The sequence below is a fragment of the Trichechus manatus genome, unplaced genomic scaffold, assembly GCF_000243295.1.
Source record: "Trichechus manatus latirostris isolate Lorelei unplaced genomic scaffold, TriManLat1.0 scaffold00026, whole genome shotgun sequence".
In the NCBI taxonomy this organism is placed as follows: Eukaryota; Metazoa; Chordata; class Mammalia; order Sirenia; family Trichechidae; genus Trichechus; species Trichechus manatus.
The window spans coordinates 9,837,199-9,858,490 of record NW_004443962.1 but is presented as its reverse complement, the minus strand read 5'-3'; the positions used below and the strand labels follow the sequence as shown (position 1 = coordinate 9,858,490).

Here is a 21,292-nt window from a genome sequence, read left to right as displayed (position 1 = left end):
GATACTTGTGAGGAGTGTGTCTCTTAGCTCAAGTAGACACAAGAGACTAAATGGGCAGCTTCTGTCTGGAGGTGAAATGGGAAGGCAAAGAGGGTTAGGAGCTGGTTGAATGGACATGGGGAATCAGGAGTGGAAAGGGGGAGTGTGCTGTCACAATATGGGGAGAGAAATTAGAGTCACATAACAATGTATGTATAAATTTTTATATGGGAGACTAACTTGAAATGTAAACTTAATTTAAACTACAACAATAAAAATTTTTTTTTTAAAAAAGGGGTTCGTCAATATCATTGGGAGAATTGTGTCCCCAAAAAAGATTTGAGGTCCTAACTGCTGCTACCCGTGAATATAACCTTCTTTGGAAATAGGGTCTTTGAGGATGTTATTAGTTAACATGAGGTCATACTCAAGCAGGGTGGGCCCTCATCCAGTATGGCTGGTATCCTTATAAAAACAAGAGAAGAGACACAAACGCAGAGGGAAGACGGCCATGTGTAGATGGAGGCAGAGACTGGAGTGATGTACCACAAGCCAAGGAATGCCAGGAACCACCAGAAGCTAGGAAGAGGCAAAGAAGGATCTTCCCCTCGAGCCTTCAGAGAGATCATGGCCCTGCCCACACCTTGATTTCAGAGTTCTAACCTCCAGAGCCATGAAGACAATAAATTTCTGTTGTTTTAAGCCACCCAGCTTGTGGTACTTTGTTACTGAAGCCCTAGAATCATATCTTTTAGCCCAGAACAGGCAAAGGTGATTACCTGGGACCATAAGGAGTCTCATTCCTAGGGATATATCCCCGCGGTGTGGCAGACTGTGGCATGGGCAAGTCCAGGAGCTCAGCAGACTGTAGTGGGGCCAACCTTCCTCTTGCCTCTCCCAGGATCTATTAGCTCCTTGAAAGCAAGAGCCATGCTTTACTCATCCCTGTCTCTCCAGGATCCAGCAGAGCCCAGGTACATGGTAGGTACCCAAGTCAATATTTGTCAAATAAATTAAATAGACAGCATGTACTGGACATTAGGAGCCCTGGTGGTGCAGTGGTTAAGAGCTTGGGCTGCTAACCAAAAGGGCAGCAGTTTGAATCCACTAGCCGCTCCTTGAAAACCCTACGGGGCAGTTCTACTCTGTCCTATAGGGTTGCTATGAGTCAGAATCAACTCGATGGCAATGAATATCAGACATTAAGGAGGCCTGGTGGTGCAACGGTTAAGGACTCAGATGCTATCTGAAAGGTTAGTTCAAACCCACCCAGCAGCTCTGTGGGAGAAAGGCCTGGTGATCTGCTCCCGTAAAGATTACAGCTAGAAAACCGTGTGGGGCAGTTCTACTCTGTCCCATGAGGTCGCTGTGTATTGAAATTGACTCAATGGCACACAACAGCAACAACATTGGACATCAGATCAGCTGGAGCTGGAACTGGAGAAGCTGACAGGGCAGGCCAGGAGGCTGAGTCTGAGGACAAGAACGCCCATGTGGAGTCCCAGATTGAGAGCTGTTACAGCCCAGCAGTCTGAGCGGGCACAGTGAACAGGTAACATCACAGCCCGCCCTGACCAGAGGCACCAATGCCAGCTTCTGGGCCTCTCTTCTTGGTCTCTCTGTTCGACTCTGGCTGCTGAACGTGAACCCACAGTGTGTGTTGGGGGCTGCAGGAATCCTGACACAGAGATGCTGTGATTTCCTCACATCCCAACTTCCTATCCTGACTGAGGCCGTGCATCTCTGGTTTCCCACCTCTCACTTTGAAATGTGAATGTTCTCACCAGATAGGGAGAACACTAGGAGCCCACCACTTGTCTCCTCAAAACCCTGAAAACAGCAGGCCTTCCCACACCAGGAGGAGCCCATCTTCCATCAAGGTCCATTGGCACTCAGTGACAAGGAGGAGCTCAGCCATGAAGCCAAATTCACAGTCCAGCAGGGCCAAAACTCCAGAACCACTGTAGCCCCCACGTCCCATCTCCTTCTGCTTGCACTAGGTGTTATTCAAGGTCCTCCCAAGGCCAGAATTCTCCAGTTCACAGCCAACATTTTCACACACAATGTGAACACTTTATAAGGTTTTGAATTTAGAACCAGACAGCATTTTGAAGCAGTTCCTTCACAACAGTCCCAAACAGGAGAAACATCCAGTTTACTCGATGCCCCAAAGGATGGATCATCAGGGTATACAACCACCAGCAATCCAAACCCCAGCCTCCCATCCACTGACCTTCACACCCTCATGAAGGGCACCAGGTTGTATTGACCCATGAAACAGGTCTCTACACACAAATAAAATAATCTGAGACTTGCCGTGACTGAGTTCCATGTCCACCTGTGCTGTGTACTTTGTAGATGGAGCCTTTCCAAATCTCCTAATTAGCCTCACCAGCCCAAACCTCTAAAACAAATATGGGAGTTTGAATGGTGCTGAAATTCTGAGCAGTACAGCCATGTAGCTGTCCTTGAAGACACGTGAGTCCCTCGAAGGCAGGAGCAGAGGCCTCATTCACACAGACAATCCATCCCAGGATCCACCCTCCCGTGGACAGGTCCAAAGGCCATTCTTGACCACAGAGAAGGCAGGGGAGGGGAGGGGATACTTAGAAAGCCCCTCTAATGGAGCTGCTGAGCCCCTTCCTCTCTCAAGCTGCCACCTCACCCCCAGCCCAGGCTGCGTTACACAGCTGGAAGGAAACAGAGAGAGCCAATGAGGTAGACTGTGACCTGGGCTACTTACTTAACTACCAGAGTCTTGGTCCCCCCATTCATAAGATGAGGGAACATCTCTGGGAATGGTCCCCTGGGGATCAGGGAAGATGTGTTAGAGGGCAGAGGGCTTGACACATGCAGTGGCCAAGACACGGTGATCCAGGTCTAACCTCCTCGTCATACCAATGAGGAAGCTCAGGGTCATGTGGGCTCAGTGTAGAGGACTCTGGGTTATCCAGAGTTCATCCTGAGCCCTGATTTACCCAGATGCTCCTGTGCATATGGGAAGATACAAGATGGAGACTGGAGTTTTACCCAAGAGCTGGGGGAATCTTGAAATCAGACCCAGCTGGGAGATGGGGCCTCCATAGACTGGGAGGCTGTTCCTCAGGCCTCCGTGAAATGAGTCCTCTGCCCCAACACACACACACACACACACACACACACACACACACACACACACACACAGAGGCACACACACACACACAGAGCCCGTAACTCAAGGTTAAAGCTTTCATCCTGGAGGCTCAGAAAGAGTTCCCAGGACAAGTTCCTGACAGATGTAGGCCTCAGAGTGGTCACTAGGGGGCTCGGGAAGAAACTGAGGCCACTGCCTCAGTGAGGCCACTGCCTCAGTGAGGCCACAGGAGAACAACAACCTGGGAATGAGTACAAGGCTGCTGAGAGAGAGAGGAGGCCATGGCTGAGAGGAGGTGATGGCTGAGAAAGCAGTGTTGGCGAAGAATACTGAATATACCGTGGACTACACACAAATCGGTCTTAGAAGAAATACAACCAGAATGCTCCTTAGAAAGGAGGATGATGAGACTCCGGCTTGCTTACCTTGGACACATCATCAGGAAAGACCAATCGCTGGAAAAGGACATCATGTTTGGTAAAGTAGAGGGTCAACAAAAATGAAGGAAACCCTCCATGAGACAGATTGACATGACAGTCACAACAATGGACTCACACACCAACGATCATAAAGACAACATGGGATCGAGTAACATTTCATTCTGTTGTACATAAGGTCACCATGAGTCGGTGCCAACTCACGACAACTAACAGCAACAACATGGGGAAGGGGAAGGTGGCTTCCCACAAAATCTTCCCCATCTCCTCCTCCAAGACACACAATGATACAAGAGGAACCCTCCCTGCGTCCCCAAGCAGGGACAGCGCTTCTGAGCAGCATCCCCACAGAAAAACACTGCAGACCCAAAATGCTTTGACCTCTAGTTTCCAAGCTCCCTTCCGTCACCAAATGCATCACTTTGGTTCTGTCTGGCACCCCAGTTACAGGAGCCTGCAGGCGGGCTTTCAGCTACGGGGAGAGGCCTGTTGTCAGGTGGAAAGAACACCCACTTTGGGTTCACTCTGGCCTGGGTTCAAATCCTGCCTCTACCTTTACATAGCTGTGTGATGTTAGGCAAGTTTCTTAACCTCTCTGAAATCTTTTCCCCATGTGTAAATTGGGGAATAATCCCTCCCTTGTAGGCCTTTTTTGAGGATTCAAATTAGACACCGGCACACAGTAGGCCCTCATACATAGTGCTTGTTATTTAAGAATATAAAGCAGAGCCACACTAGTATAGATCCCTGGGCTGGGGGCATTCATCCACCCCATAGGGCTACTTATGCCTCCTTTCCTCCAACAGAGCCCATGGGTGAGGCCACAGAACTGCCAGGAGGAGGCGTAATTCACAGTGGAGGGAGGTTTCCCAAGCATGCGACATGGGGAGGGTAGGGGAAAGCCACAGCCACGCTCCACCCCTTCCCTGCCCACCCAGGCCCCAGGCCTGTGCAGAGCCCTCCTCTCTGGTTCTGTCCTCTCAAGGAGAGGAGTTTCTGAAGTGGAAAGGGCTTCAGACATTTAGCCCAGCGTGACACTCTCTGAGCAATCCACTCTCTCAGCAGGACCAGGCTGTGAAGTGTAATTAAAGCCATGGGTTAATTAGGAGCAGCAGCCATCTTGCCAAAAGCAGCACCTCACCCCCTCTCACTGTGCATCCACAGCCGTTTTTGTCTCAGAGACCCAGGACTGAAGGGGCCATGAGGGGGCCCACACCACCTCCCATGCTTCCTCTTCCTTCTCCACCCCTCAACCCCAATCCTAAAGACCTCCAGCAAAGTCATGCCAGAGTTCCCTCCAATCAGCTTTGAATATCTTCTGCAATTCATTTCAGGAGGTTTTTCCTGTAGTCTAACTTGCATCCCTCCCTCTAAAGATTGATGGAGGGAGTGGGGATAACTGAGATGGATGTGAGTTAGGGCTTCAGGGAGAAGGGGGCCCTGAGAGGTGTCCTTGGAGAAGGGCAAAGCCTTGAGCTCCCCAACCATGAGGAGAAGATGGTGGAAAGACTGGTTTCAATGAAGGATCCTGCAAGATAGAGCCAGAGATGCAGTGAGTGTGAGGGATGAAGGGAAAGGGGGAAGGCAAAAGCCCGTTGGTCAGGTGGGGGAGAGCTGGAAAGCAGCGGCCCACATGGGTTGGAAGCCCATGACTTACTAGTTACCTAATATCTCCATGTCTCGGTCGCCCCGTCTGAAAAATAGGAGTAACAAAATTGCACCTACTCTAAGCGCTTTTATGAGCTAAAACATTCAGCTTTTAAAATGGCCTGGCACACCATAAACACTCAGTAAACTCTAGGAAATCCTTATAACACCTCCACCCCCGTCCGCCCATTGCTCAGTCCTGGGGCTCCTTCCTTCCCCATCTCTCTTATTTTTCTCCACACCAGTGGCATCAGTGCGGTCCTGGCCCTCAGCCCAACCTTGGCCCAGTCTGTGACCCGCCCCCACCCCACCTTCCACACAGGCCTCCCTCTTCCCCACCAGTCCTTCCGGTTTGTTTGGAAATCTGGGTCCAAGGCACTTTTTCTAACAATCTGCTTTACAAAAAGGACCTTACTGAATTCAACTCCCACAATAATGTTCTGAAGTAGCTGTTATGGCCATTTTACAGATGAGGAAACTGAGCCTCAGGGAAAAGAAGTAATTTGCCCAAAGTTACCCTACAAGTAAATGGCAGAGTCAGCATTCAAACCCAGGTCTGTGTGGCTCCAGGCTTTTCCTACCACTCCAGGCTGCCTTGCAAACCAGGCTTCTCAGGGAGCATGAGGATCAGAGGCCTCCAGCATCTAGCACTCCCCCTCCCTGCCCCCAGCATAGCTGGATTCATGCCCCCCACTGCTGCCTGTTCAGCCCCTAGAAGCACACACTTCACCTCCACTTACGCACTCACTCCACCTCAAATTCCCTCCCACTCTGGAGTCACACAGGACAGAACAAAAGACTTTAGAAATGAAAGAAATTCGAGGAGAAATTTGAGAGGAGCTGGAGGGGGCAAAGGATGCTGAAAGGGGGTGAAGGTGGTATCTGCAGATCTGGGGGACTGCAAATGGTGGGCCCCACAGTCTCTCTCTCCAGCTTGGCTTCAGTCTTCTCCTTCAGGGTGTGAAGGAAATTCCTTTACAAGAAGGGAAGAGTGAGAGCAGCTTCAGGAAGAGGAGGCCCAAGCCGAAGTCTGGTGAAAAGACTGCAAAAGCTCCAGCTGCTCTGAATGAGTTCAAGCCACTTGGCCCAGACACACATCCCAGGGAACTGGGGGAACATGCAAATGAAGCTTGGGAACAGCTGTGGGGACCTCAGAGCAATCCTGTAAGGATTCTGGCAAGCACTAGGGGGACTGGGGGCCTCAGACAGGCCACACAGTCCTCACTTCCAGAAAGGGGTCTGAGGTGGTGTTTGCATACCGCAGAGTGCTCCTTGATTTGCAAATTTGATGTACTCCTGAAGAGACTATAAACGCTGGTTGGTGGGCACTTGGAAAAGGCAACTGCAATCATGAGAAGACAGCATGTGTTGGGCAATAAAGTCCTGTCAGGCAAAGCTCATCTCCTCTGTTGACAGGGTCACAGGCTAGCAAACAAGGGAAACGGGGTTTGCCGTGTAGCTGGTTTTGAACAAAACATCTGACAAGCTCTTCATGAAATTCTTGTGTACGCGCTAGAGAAAGGAAGCTAGAAGGTAGTAGAATTAGAGGAATGTGTAGCTGGTTGCACAATCGTACCCCAAGGGTACTGGCCAATGGATCAAAGCTCCTTGGAGGGAAATTTCCAGGCTCATGCCACAGGGGTATGACCTCTTACCACTCTGCATTTTGTTAATTCCTTAAATCAATATACAGGAAGCATCTGAAGCTGGTAGAGACAGTAGATAACACTGGATGACAGAGACAGGATCCAAAATATCTTAGTCAGCTGGAGAGATGGACTGAACTTAAATGAGATGAAATGAGTTACGGAAAAATGTGGAGTCCCAAACATTAGACCACAAAACTAGAGTACAAAGGCTTAGTTGGGAAGATAGGGCTTAGTAACAGCTAGTGCTAAAAAGAACTGGGGGTGCTGGCTGGCTGTAAGTGCAGTAAAAGTTAGCAGTGCTCTGTGGCCGCCAAAAATAGCCAGGTTAGAACTGAGGCCCAGTTAACAGAAGGTGTGGTACCTGGGCTGATGAGGATGTGCTCATCAGGCTTCACCTGGAGGGCCAGATTTGGTCCTGGTGACCTGATTTTAAGACAAACGGGAGGACTTTCAGAGTCTTGTGACCAGAGGCGAAGTCAGAAGAGGAATAACACAAGTGGGGAAGAGGTGAGAGGCAAACCGGCTTTAAAGAGTTGAAAAGTTATGGCGTGGAAGAGTGGTTGGGTTTGCTTGAAACAGTCAGATGAGGAAGAGATGGATCCCGTAGGGAGAGAAAAACAGACTTCAGAGAAACATAAGAACTTTCTATTAGACATTGTTGCCCCCAAAATCAAATGGGCCACTTTGTGGGGGGATGAGCTCTCTGTCTCCGAGGAACTCAAGATGCCATCAGATGACCACTTGGGGACTTGCAGAGGTGACTCTAGCATCCTGCAGCTCCAGGGACACTCTTGCATTCTTCACCTGGCTTGATACGGGCAATTAGGCTTCTTACTCATTTAAAGTTAGAGGCTGCCATGAGTTACTTTGGCCCTAAGACCTTTCATTGATGGCTTTAGGTGAGGGAGTATAGACCTCATAGACCTCAGAAGATCTGGTGTGGTGAGAGCCAGGACCACTGAAGGGATGAACCCACTTGCACTCACAAGGATGGGGGCGGAGGATGAAGAGTGAGAAGGAGAGTGTCCTGGTCTCTGTTGTCAAGGGAAGGAGGGAACTGGCAGCCCAAGAGTTAACTGACCCTTAACTTGAGGGAGCCCCACGCTGGTGGGCACTGCGAGGGGACAGAGAGGAGACTTGACCCAGGCCTCTCTCTGAGGGGCTCAAGGTGAGCTCATCTGGAAGACCAGTCTCTTGGAGGAGACAACTCTTATGCCAATAAGATACCTCCCAGATTGCCCCAGTACTAACAATGAGCATCTACGTGCATTACGCCACCTCAGTTAATCCTCCCTTAAACTAGCCTTCCCTCACCTTACAGTGAAAAAAAAGAGGCTCAGAGAGGGAAAGGAAAGGAACATATACAAAACCCACAACCCCAAAACAGTCAAGCTGGGTTTGAACCAAAGTCTGTCTCAGCCCCAAGCCCACGCTCATTCCAAGGTGCTACAGTGCTCCCCTGAAAAAAGGTTACATGCTGTGAATTCCAGATAAGTTTCACATGCATTCAGCAAAAGAAAGAACTGTCTAGTGTGCTCTAAGGCTGTGTCTCAAACTTGAACATGCACCAGAATGACCTAGAGGGCTTGTTAAGGCACAGGTGGCTGGGCTCCACTCCCTGAGGTGATGATTTAGCCCAAGGTTTTGGATTCCAACAACTTGTGAATAGTGCTGATGATGCTGGCCAGGGACCTCACTTTGAGAACCACTGCTTTAGAGAAATGAGGTGGGCATCTAGCCTCAGAGCCACAGAGGCAGAGGTACACTGCTGGGTCTATCATCTGTCTCCGGGGCAGCAGTCCCCTGACAGCATCCCGGACAGCAGGACTGCTAGCTTGTGCTGGGACAGAAGTCTGCTTCACTGGAGCCCATCTGGTTGGGAAAATGCTCATTCTAAAGCATCCAGCCTCCTGCACTTTCCACTCTGGGGTCTGTGGTTCTCCCAGGCTGACAAGCTGCCTTCTCTTCTACAGAAAGTCCTGCTTCTTCTGTGGTTGGCCACCAGGACCCCAGGGTTTTGCCCCTCTCTAAACAGATAAGTCCCTTTCACCAGGCCTGTGTGGCTGAATTTCCCAGCCCTCTCCTGATGCTGGTTGCCGTCCACTTAGCACATTTTAGTTGGTCAGTGTCCCCTTTAAAACTCGTGCCCAGAAATGAACACAGAATGACCAAGGAGAACACAACCTGGACCCTGCGCTCTCTTGCTGCCATTTAAGACGGTGTATTGAGCAACCCCATCACCCTGTGGGCTCCTCTGAAGTCTGCATAATTAAACCCCCAAGATCTTTTTTCTCAGGATCTGCTGCCAAGTCAGGTCTGCCCCCACCCCCATGCCCCTCCTGAACTTGAGTAATTAATTTTTGCAATCTAAATGTGACTTTCCATCTGCCCCTATTACATTTCATTTTATTGGTCCAAACCTAGCATTCCAGTCTGTTGAGATCACTTTGAATATTTATTCTGTCTTTTATAGGAGCTGCCCATCACAGCCTTGTCATCAACAAATTTGATAAGCTCGCTCACTCTAGTTCCATCCAAGTCACGGATAAAAATGTGAAGCTTCATTTTTCAGACTCTCACCTGCCACAGACTATCTTCCTTTTTGGAATCCCTAATCATACGATGATCATCCCATCAGATCAGCCTTCCTACAGTCTGGAAAGGTCTCAGGACATGGCACTTCATTCCTTGGCCATTATAAACTCCAGGCTGGAATGCTCTCTATCACCCGAGTGTTTCTGTCACATCACCACCTAGTTCTTGGTATTGTGAGAATCAAATCAGAAGGACAATTTTGGTGGCCATTTCTCTACCTTCTGAGCAATGACAACATTCGATGATGTTATAGATGCAAGGTAAGAATGTATCTGATGCTCCCTCTACTTTAAGAAATACTGGATGTCCAATCGAAGTCAGGCTGCCTCTTCCCATCATTACTACAGCATGCCTCCCTGACAGCTTTATAATCTGTACTGGGAAAGCAGCATCCAAATCCTTCTGACTGGCTGGGGAAGCTGTAATAGCGATATGTCATAACTTGGACCTGCTCAGCTGCAAGGCATGGTGGGATCTTGGCAGCTGGTCAATGAGGAGGCAAGAAATGTTTTCTGGCGTGGGTTACCTGGAGAAAGCGCACGAGGACAGGCTCACAGAAGTGAAACAGGAAAGGGAGCATTGATGAATAGCAGCCCACTTCTCCTGCCATTTGTCCTTTGTATGTTAGACCCGCACCTCTTCTGCCAGAGAAAGACACGGCTTATGTTCATGGGATGCTGATGGAGTGTTTGTGAACAACTTGTTGACACCATGAGCCAAGAGTTACCCAAGAGGATGGAGAAAAATGTAAGTATACATAGTGGGGTTTAAGTGTGTAGGTTCGGAAGCCAGTCCGGGTTTAAGTTCCAGCTCTACTACTTAGAACTGTGTGACCTCGGGCAAATTGTTTTCTCTCTCAAGGTTTCAGTTTCTTCATGTGGAAAGTGGAGACAATAATTATACCTGCACATAAGGCACAACAGGATCAAAAGAGATAATAGATAAAAAAAAGTTTAGCAGGCTGTCTGGTATATAGCAACAGCTCAATGAATATTAGCTGTTATTATCGAACCACAGCTTAAAGCTAGTGCTGATAATTCAGGGACTGGAGGTATGAAAGGAGAAAGGGCTAACCAGGTGGAAAAAGAAACCAAGGATACCTGAGGATGCTTGAGGTAGGGGCAGGAAAGACTGAGTGTTAACCTCAAGGGGCGAGGAAGCAATTTGTGGAACTAACCTGAAGTGGGGCTAGGAACAAGGCTAGGTCAAGGGAGCCAGCCTGAAGCCTCAGAAGAGTCCAGTGAAAATAGTTTGTTTTTCATCTCTGAATACAAGAACTTTTTATTGCTGTAGGAAATCTGTCAAAAATGACCTAAACAGTCCATATTAAAAATAAGCATAAATATTCCACTTCTGTAAATCTGTTCTGAGGAAATGATCATCAATAGGCATAAAAATTTATGTATAAGGATGTTCACTGCAGCATTATTTATAAGAGTGAAAAATTGTTTACAGTCTAAATGTCCAGCCACAGGGCATTCGTTACATAAATCATGGCACACCCATACGATGAAATACCAAGCCACCATTAAAACAGCCCATTTCAGAAGAATACTTAAGACATGGGGAAATTATCACAATATGCTGTTAAATGAAAAAGCTGGTTATAAAACGGCAGTCATTATGATCAGCTTTGTTACATACATATCTAGAAGGAAATAGGCAAAAATATTAAATGAATATGCATTGCTTTTACAAATGCTTTTTAAGAAAAAAAATGTCCAAAGGAAGTTGCACGAAAAGAGCCCCCACAATCAGCTTATAATAGAAAGCCATTAAATTCAGAACATAGGAACACAAACAGTAGCTATGATCCAAATGCCAGGAGCTGAGCTGGTATCGATCAGAGAGGACCTGGCTGTTTGGAAGCGCTGAGGGCTAAGGGATCCTGCACGCTATTGGCATGAGGGCAGGTGAAGCCTAGGAAAGTTAGATTTAGGTCAGTGGCTCTCAAGCTTGGCTGCATATTAGAAGCTCCGGAAGCATCCAAAAAAAAACCAATGCCCAGGCTCCACCCTTGGGGATTCTGACTTAATTAAGGTCTAGGATAGGGACAGTCATTTACATTTTTTAAAAGCTCCCCAGATGATTCTAATAGGAATCAGTGAATTGTTAGCTGGGCTGAGCGACTGTTAGCCGTAAGCAGTGGACACTTGAAGCTGCTCACGCTGGTGCACAGTCAGCCTTTTTCTCTAAACTGGGCCCAGTGTGTGAAGGAAGACTCACTCGGAAAGCTGGAGAGATGCTGAAAGGGAGCAGGTGCCCCAAGGCACCTGATCTATGCAGGAACATGTCCCTTCAGCCCTTGGGGGACATTAACAAGAATGAGACCTTGCCTGTTTTGGAGGCCCCTAGCTTTTCCCACAAGGCCACTTTTCTCCACTTGATCTGACGCCTGATGGGGCCCAGGTACCAGCTGACTTCATAAAACAAAAGTACACGTGGCTCTACAAAGAGAGAAGGGGAAAAAAACAGGATCCTGGGAAATCTACAGGAGCCCGACAAGGCCTAAGCCAGAGACAGTAGGATTTTCCTCTTGGGTCTTGCTTTTGGGCAGAAATACATGCGGACTGACAATGCAATGTCTGAACCTTAAAAGCAGTCTCCTCTGGGTGGGCAAGGCCTCTCGGAGGGCTCCTGGTTTCCCCCAGGCGCCTTGAGGGAGGAGAAGCAGCGAGAACAGCTCTGCCAGAAACAAAAGTTTGTATTAAATGATAAGATCTCGCCCAGCTTCTCACTACAGATAGAGTTACTCAAGGCACTGAAAGAAGGGAAAGAAGAGGTCTGGGTCGGGTGCTGTGAGCACTGGAGCCATCCATCCCTGAATAATTAAGAGCCAACTGCAGTTCTTTTGTAATCCTCAGAGTGGGGCTCCTGGGAAGCCTTTGGGACAATGACTACGGCAGTAGGGGTGAGCTTTGACTTGGGGAGACCAGTGGGGCTGGCAAGGAGGGATGGGTCTAAACTGCTACCTCACACGCCATTTCCCTGAAGCTGCCTCCCTGTGGGCGCCTCACATCAGCTCTGGAGGAGGAACAGTGCTGCAGACAATCCAAAAGGCTGGATGATCAAACCACAGAGCACAGCTTTGCAGTGTGTTACATTATGTTTATGTGAAGATGTTTGTTTATATGTGTATTAAAAAAAAAAAAAGTTCCATTGCCATCAAGTCAGCTCCAATTTATGGCAGCCTCATGTGTGTCAGAGTAGAACCTGTGCTCCATAGGGTTTTCAATAGCTGTTCTTTCGGAAGTAGATCACCAGCTCTTTCTTCCGAGGTGCCTCTGGATAGACTCAAACCTCCAATCTTTAGGTTAGCGGCTGAGTGTGTTACACCGTCTGTGCCACCACACACGTATACCTAATTATACAGCAGACTGACCTTCCAAACGATGTTCAGTTCAGGCTGAGGCTAAAAGGAGATTGATTGCACTCTCTGAAGGTGAAGTGACTGGCGGTCAGGCAGCGCGACAACAGCAATCGATGACTGGATAGTAACAGGAAACTAGTCTGAGACTAAAGATTCACCACAAGTAATCACAAAAGGTGAATGAACCACTCTTGGAAAATCAAGGGTGACTATAATCTCCATTCAAAACCACTGAGCCCGAGGGCCAGCAAGGGCAGTAAGGTACATCAGGCCACCTCGTTTCTTCAGAGCAGGAATCTGATGGCTTTGGCAGAAGTGCCTCAGGTAGGGAAGGCTCCCTCGTTTCTAACCCCGCCTCCTCCCTTGGCAATGGAAAACTATCTCCTCTAATTTGATCCTCAGGGGATGGGATGGGCAAAACAAATGGTCACCAACTACCCTCAAGTAACAACGCTTCCCATCATAGAAGATGCTGGCCAAAGACCTTCTTGGTTCAAATGCAAAGATATTCTGATGATATTGACAATGCTTCAAAATCAGACGAGTTCCAGGTGCAAGTCTGATTAAGTGATCCTTATTAAATGCAGATCGATGAGGGCAGCGTCATGGCGGGACTCAGCACACACAGCCTTGCTTTTAAAGGCTTTCATTTACTTAGGGAAAGCCCAATGGAATCCTTGTCCTCCTGTTTCAAGTCAGAGAATGGAGGATAAGCAGGCTGACTGTCGGGAAGTTGTGCTCAAAGTCAAATTCTCCAAAGCCCAGGCTCCATCCCGGGGGTCCCTCCTCCTGCTTTTCCCACCGTGCCCAATAGCAAATCGGACAGGAACCATCCTTTTTTTCCACTCTGAATGTAATGATTTCTCATTGGTGACTGGTGTCAGGATTAAAGAGTGCATTCTGCAAGGTTTGGTCTCATCTCTCATGCTCACTAAAGCAAAACAGTGAAAGTGAAAGGAGGCAAAGCTACAGAACATTCAGCAACCCCCCCATCTCTCCCTTTCAGAACTCTGCAGCCAACTGGAGGTCTCCCTGTCACTTTCTAGCATTTCAGCCAGTTATAAGGTAAATTCCTTCAGAAAGTCTTGGAGAAGATTCTTCCATCCAAAATGGGGGATGGCATGCACAGAGGTCTCTCTCCAGATTACCTATCAGAGAGCCGTCTCCTCAGATAAAGCAGATGTCATCAAACAAAAATTAGAGAGAGGTTCACCAAAGTATATAACTACGCCAATGAAAAATCCAGGTGTTGCCCACACAAGCTTTAAAATGAAATTCCATCAGTCAAGACACTTGCTTTTGCTTTAGTTAGTTAAGCTTTTGTCATAAATTTAAGACCAAGTCAATTAAGTACTTAGTGGTAGCTAATTCAAATGCCAAAACATCTGAATGTAAAGAAAACTCAGACATTAGAAGTAATTATTTTCATCTCACACAACAACAACAAAAGTATCAGCAAATGAAGATGGGCATTTAGTGACCAAGGTGACTGGATGAGGCAAAGGATGGAGCCCAGGACTCACTGGGGTTCAGACCCTGGAGTAGAAATAACCAACACTCCCTCCCAGTTGTTCTCATCCACAGACCCCCAGGTGCCTTGCTTTACCTCTGTCTACACCACAGGAGGAGCCCCGGTGGTTAAGAAGAGCTTGGATGCTAATCAAAAGGTCAACAGTTCGAATCCACCAGCTGCTCCTTGGAAACCCTATGGGGCAGTTCTACTCTGTCCTATAGGGTCGCTATGAGTTGCACTCAATGGGCACCTAACAACAACAACATCACAGGAACAGGGTGGGTGATCAGCCTCACTTGATTAGTGAGGAATGTGAGACACAGAGAGAGGACTTGGAGGTGCGGGAACAGCTAAGGTTGTGGAATCCTAGCACTCTCAGCCCTCCCCCAAATCCTGCACCCCAAATCCTTTGGATAACTCCACACTAGCTGTTAGATGATCCAGACAAACCCATAGAAAAAAAACACAGTAAATTCCATCACAGCAGTCAAGGCAATGCTAATAACTGCGTTCTCCTAATTATGCCAATTCGCCCCCATCCAGTGACATCAGAGACAAGTCTCCCTTACTGTTGCATCCACAGCTCCTAGCACAATGCCCAGCATATAGTAGGTGCTCAGTAAACAATGAGCATGTGTTTACTGTTGCTGTTGGCCTCATTTTTACCATGGACCCAGGAAATAACAAAGCCAACACCTGAGGATCTTGGGGGAACATCTGGTCACCGCCATGGGTGTGGGTGGTAGCGCACCAGGGCTCAGCCCTGGGCCCTTTAAGGCAATAAAGCAAGATGATGTACACTTCTGACTGGGGAGCTTCTCCTTTGCCCTCCATGTCTATTCTACCATTTCAATCCTCAATAAAAGTAGTTAATTGGTGGACTGCCTGGTAGTGATCTAAGCTGCTACCTCGATGACTTTCCCTGGGGGATCTGGGAAGGTGACCAAGATTAAGGACAGGAGTGTCTGAATCAATGTTCAGAATAATTGGACCCAATAGCATCTTCCCAAGGATACACACCCCATCTACCAATCTTTAGCCTTGCCAGTTGATCTTCCATAAATGTCTGTCATCCCCTAATGGCTTACTCGGGCACCCCTTCCCCTTTTTAGCCCATACTCGGGTCCCAGTGCTTTCCAGATGATCCTTGGGATCTCCAAACCTCCAGGGTGAGCTTCCAGTCTTTCCTCAGCCGACTCCTGAATAAGGCTTTGCTACATTAAACCAAAAAAAGAAAAAAAAAAAACAAACTTATTGCCATTAAGTCAATTCCAATTCAAAGTGACCCTATAGGACAGGGTAGGGTAGAACTGTCCCACAGGGTTTCCAAGGTTGTAAATCTTTACTGAAGCAGACTGCCACATCTTTCTCCCGCAGAGCAGCTGGTGAGTTCAAACCACCGACCTTTCAGTTAGCAGCCGAGTGCTTAACCACTGTGTCACCGGGGCTCCTCTTTGCTACATTAGGGAAAGCAAAAGTCATAGTTGGATTTTTTTCTTTTTTGTAAAGAATGAAATTGATTTATACCTCCTTCTAGGATCCTGGCAGGAGCAGAAGACCTGAGTTCCAGTCCTGCCTCTGCATCTAGGACCTTGTATCAATGTATGTGAAGTCCTCAGATCTGTATAAGACAAGATGTCTCCCTGACCTCAAGGGACCCATCATCTCACAGAAAAATCCTAGTGGGCCCTGAGGGTGAGGCTGAGCTTCCATAGGCCAGCAAGTCAGAGGCAGGACCAGGCTGGGGGATCTTCCATTTGATCCCCACGGTACAAGGAGACGTGATAACTTGTACATCTGAAGTAAATGAGATCACTTCTTAGAAGCTTAATTTCTTGATTCATAGGCAGAGGGGGTCAGACTAGTCAAGGCCTGCAAACTGGTTTTGTTAAGGCCTTTTTTTTTTTTTTTTTTTTTGACCAGTGTCTTAGCTATCTAGTGCTGCTACAACAGAAATACCACAAGTGGATGGCTTTAACAAACAGAAATTTATTCTCTCACAGTTTAGGAGGCTAGAAGTCTGGATTCAGGGCGCCGGCTCCAGGCGAAGGCTTTCTCTGTCTGTTGGTTCTGGGGGAAGGTCCTTGTCATCAGTCTTCCCCTCGTCTAGGAGCTTGTCAGCACAGAGACCCTGGTTCAAAGGACATGCTCCGTTCCTGGCTCTGCTTTCTTGGTGGTAGGACGTCTCTCTCCTGTCTGCTCAATTCTGTCTTTTATATCTCAAAAGAGACTGATTCAAAATACAACCTTATCCTGTAGATTGAGTCCTGCCTCGTTAACATAACTGCCTCTAATCCTGCCACATCATACAGGTTAGGATTTACAACACATGGGATAATCACATCGGATCATAAAATGGTGGACAACCACATTATACTGGGAATCGTGGCCTAGCCAAGTTGACACACATTTCTGGGAGACACAATTCAATCCACAACAGCCAGTTTGACTTTGAACACCCGGTTGTCCACAAGCCTGGTCACTCCTTTGACAGCCTGATCAATACATTGTCACCTGCCTGCCCTCCGCAGGCATTTGAGTTTGTGACTCGCCCGACATGGACAATCTCCAAGCCATCGTCCAGTTTTGAGCCTCAGCAAGAAGTGAATAAGCTGCCTGGGTGGTGCCAATAGTTAAGTGTTGGACTATTAACTAAAGGGTTGGTGGTTTAAACTCATTCAGAGATGCCTTGGAAGTAAGGCCTGGCAATCTGCTTCCAAAAGGTCACTGCCTTGAAAACCCTATGCAGCAGTTCTACTCTGCACACATAGGGTCGCCATGAGTCAGAACCGGCTTGATAGTGACCAACGACAACAACAACAAAGAAGTGACTAAGGGTGGGGATTTCAAGGAAATCCAGAGGGGCACTCTAAGACAGGAAAGCTGAGGTTTCCCCAATCCTAACAGACCCACAGAGCCAGACTGGACCTCTCAGCTTCTCTGACTTTCCAGTCTAGCTCTAGGAGACGTGATAAGAGAGCCCCTCCCCTCCCTATACAGAGAGCTGGTAGGGAGGACGGTTCTGGTTCCCCGTTTTCAGGGCAGAGTTAGTTAATAAGCCCAGCTCTCTGTCCCACCTGAGCCATCAAGCTTTCCTCACCAGTCCTTTCTTCTCCTAAGCCCAAGCCCTAGGTCATCATTTGGCACCAAGCCTTTGCTGCTGTGAATTGCCCATGCACTTTTCTGTCCACGTTCTCTCTCCCCAGATGAACACACAACGGTCTAGGGATCAAACTGGTGAACTAAGCAGCCATTCTGAGCACAGGCTCAGCCCCGTACCTCTTCGTATCTACCAGCACCTAGCATGGTGCCTCCCATCAGTAGGTGCTTTAGAACTATTTTATATCCACAATGATGACTCAGTGGCAACGGGTTGTCAGCCCTGCAAGAAGAAAGCTCTGGCATTGACTCCCTGGAAAGAAAGAAGACATGGAGGATGTGCCAACCCCTCCCAAACTGGAAGTCATGACTGTAGATGTACAGAAAGAAGCTGAGCCCCACCCCACCTTTCCAGCCTGGCACAGCGAGAGGTGTCCCTACCTCCTGAGCGGCCTAGCCCCCGCCTCCCCAGGCTCAGAGCAGTTCTAACTGCCCTATGAGATAAAGTAGCAAAATCTCTCTCTCCGGTATTTTATCCCTCTTCCTCCAGCGTTTGGAACCCAGATTTTCGGCAGGGTACTAGCTGGTTTCTTTCCAAGCTGCTTCTTAACCTGGCCCCCCTCTTCTCTAGTTGTGGTGTCCAATTCTCAGGCTCAAGTTCCCCCTTTGCCTCTTCCTCAAGGTCATCTATCCCGGAGGCCCAAAAAGGGTGAGAGTGGGGTGTGGGGGGGCGGTAAGGAGAAAGAATGGAAGAGGATAGGCTAAAAGATGAGGGGAAACGGGGGTGAGGAGGACGAGGAGTCGACGGGCAGGGAGGGCGGTGGGGAGAGGCACCACGACAAAGCAGATAGAAGACGAAAGGGGGGGGCTGAGAAATGCGAAGGGCGGTGGGATTCGCTGGAGGCTGAAGGAAAGGATAGGGGTTGGGGTCAGAGAGGGTGGGATCGTGGCGGGGTCTAGACACAGGCACCCTTCCAATTCTCCAATCCCAATTCCTTGTTTCAGCCACAGAAGGGGTCGGGTAGGAACGCGCTCCGAGGGTAGAAAACCTTGCCTTGGTTCCAGCCGCTCTCGTCCCCCACCGCCGAAAGCCTGGCGGGTCACAGGGGTGGGGGCAGAAGCCGGCGGTTACCTCTCCCTATGCAAACTCGGGGCCCACGCCGGCCTGGCGCGGCGGGGCGGGAGGACCGAGCGGAGGCCTGGGCACGGGGGGATAGGGAAGGGGCAAGAACGGAGCTTCAGGTGGCTCTTCTTCAGGGTTTAAAGTTTGCAGCAGGCGAGGAGCGGGCTCCATCCTCCCTCCGCCGCCCGCCCAGTCCCCTCAGCCTCGCCTTCGCCCTCGGCCCGTCCTATCGCCACTTCCCTCTCAGCTCCCGCCCCGCACGGGTCCCCGATCCCCTCTCCGGTCTCCAACCCTCCCGGTGCCCGAGCGCCCCCCGCTCCTCCCTCCGCGCTGGATCTCCCGCACGACGTGAGCGGAAAGTGAATGGGCAACCCCAACCACAAAGACAAATTACCATGAGAAAAATAAATCAGGAAATCGCCGTGCGCGTCCCGCGTTCCCGCCGCCGCACCCCTCTCGGCCCCGGCGGGAGCGCGGGGCTTCCGAGCTGCTGCAGCTGGGGCCTGGCGGGGCAGAGTTTGGGCTCCCGCAGGGCCCTTCCAGGGCAGGGTGTCCTGGAGGGGGGGGTCCGGGAAGAACCGGGTGGGGGCCCCGCAGGCGGCGGCGGCGGCGGCGCGGGGACGGCCCCAAGAGCGCGGCTTCACACTCCAGGCGGGTCACTGGTTCCCACGCGCCTCGTTGCCTGCACTCTCTTTCGACCCCGTTGACTCGCCGGCCCTCTCAGAGCCTCCATCACCGCGCTGGTCTCAACGCCTCTGCTTCGCTCTCTCCCAACCTTTCCCTCGCCTGTCCCCTCCTCCAGGACCAGGACTCGGGTCTCTACCGCGGCTGCAGCCCAGACGCGATTACCCCGACCCAGGCGAGGGCCCCGTGCCGCCGGGCCCCGGAGCGGGCTGGCCGCGGGAACGCAGCAGCACCGAAGACGCCCAAGCTGAGGTGGCGGCAGACGGCGCGGAAGCCCGGGACCCTTCTCCTTCCGTCCGCAGCCTTTCCCCACCTGGCTCCAAGCGTCCCCGAGCCCCCACCCCTCTACCCACCCGAGTTGCTGAAGTTTGCAACTTGCAGCCTCAGCCCGCGCGAGGGAAGCTCCCCGAGCTCCCGGGACTCACCTCCTGGCGGCGGGCGCAGGTGCCCAGCTCCCGGCGGCTGGCCGCGACTGGCGGCTCCCGGCGGCGCAGAGCGGCGCGGGCGAGCCAGGAGGCTGGCGGCCCGTCTGGGAATGGAGCGGCCGCCAGGAACGGCCCCCAGCCCCCGGCTCGGCGCTCCGGTGCAGTCTGGCCACGGGCCTGCGCCCGCTGCGCTCGGGTCCCTCCAGCAGCCGCTGGACGCGCGGCCGACCCGCCCGGCTCCGCGGAGCTGTGCTCTGGCACCAGCCCCCGCGCTCCAACTAGCTCCCGACCCGGCGCGCCGAAGAGCGGTGGGAGGAGAAGACCGAGGGAGTAGAAGGAGGGAGGGAGAGGCGGCGGGGGAGGAGTTGGGAATGAGGGGAGAGAAGGAAGGGGGGCGGGAGAGAAAAGGAGGAGGGGGCTGGAGCGGACCTGCCGCGGCGGCCGCGTCACCCGCCAGCCCTGAGGCGCGCAGTAGAGCGCGAGGGGGCGCCCTGCATCCCCATGTCCCCTGGCTCTGCCGGACTCCCTCCCCTTGCTTGCCAAGTGTGTGCTACCGGGAGGGTAAACAGAAGCAGCCCCCTAAACGGGGCGCTAGAGGCAAGACCTAGTCCCCCGATCACCTGCCACCTTTTGCCACATCCTCGCTTACCGCCCTCTGTAACCCCTATCTGGAACCTGACTTCCTCCTGGGGCATCAGCACTGCCAGACCACCACAACCCTGGGGGCCTGAGGAATGTCTCTCTTCCCCCCAGGCTCCCAAATTCCCCAGCCCTATTAGCTAGGAAAAATCTTCTTGCCTGTGGGTTTGAAGAGGAAAGGGACCGGGTACAAAAACGAGGCTATAAAATGCAGTGGAAGGGAGTAACGCTAGACTGCTAGCTGGACTGGAAAGACAGAACTGACTGGAGTTAACCTTACAAACTGTACGAGTACGACCTTAGGCGAACCTCTTCAAGCCTCAGTTTCCTCACCTCTAAACTGAGGTTGATAATACCTACCCTACAGAATGACTATGAAGAAAAAGCGGGGAATACTGTGAGTAAAATTAACATCAGGAACATTGGGAGGGCGTCCAGGAGATGAGCCACCCAAGGAGGCGGCGGGGTGTTCTCGGCTGGAGGTCTAGCGTGATCACACCGAACGAGGCTGAACTGTTTACAAATTTAAGTGATCTTGTTTCGATGGCAAGAAGGCGGGAGGGAACGACGTAGGGGGCAAGCTTGAATCCTGTCTGCCCAAGCTGCGAGAGGGATGGGAAGGGAGCCCCCTGCTGAACAAAGAAGGGTATTAAAGGAAAAAGGTTACCTCAGCAAAGAAAATGAAAGAGTAAAGGATAAAGACAAAGAACCTGAAAAATTAAAATCAGGGAACTATGATTCTAAGAGATAACCAAAAAGAACTTTAAAATAGAAATAGATATGTTGGAATAAGGAAAACATTAAAAGACTTTCTTAAAAGTATGCCAGAAATTGAAGAAGTAGAGCCGAGTCAGGTGAAGCATTTTCCATAACAAAATTCTGGGTAAAGGAAATCCCAGGCAAAGCAGATGAATAGAGAAGTAAGAGCCCCCGAGAAGCACCCAAGCCCACACACCTCTGAACCAAGATGAGAAGCAGCTTAGCCAGGATGATGGGAAA

At 50.2% G+C, this 21,292-nt stretch overlaps 1 protein-coding gene across 1 annotated transcript in view; it reads right to left on the bottom strand.

Annotated features, from left to right (window-relative positions):
* Positions 1-20,021, bottom strand: part of SEMA5B (semaphorin 5B) — a 180,137-nt gene extending 160,116 nt beyond the window's left edge. The window contains exon 1 of the mRNA XM_004373623.2: positions 19,655-20,021. The gene's annotated coding sequence lies outside the window, so the exon portion shown is untranslated. The remainder of the gene's footprint in view (positions 1-19,654) is intronic.
* Between the last annotated feature and the right edge of the window lie 1,271 nt (positions 20,022-21,292).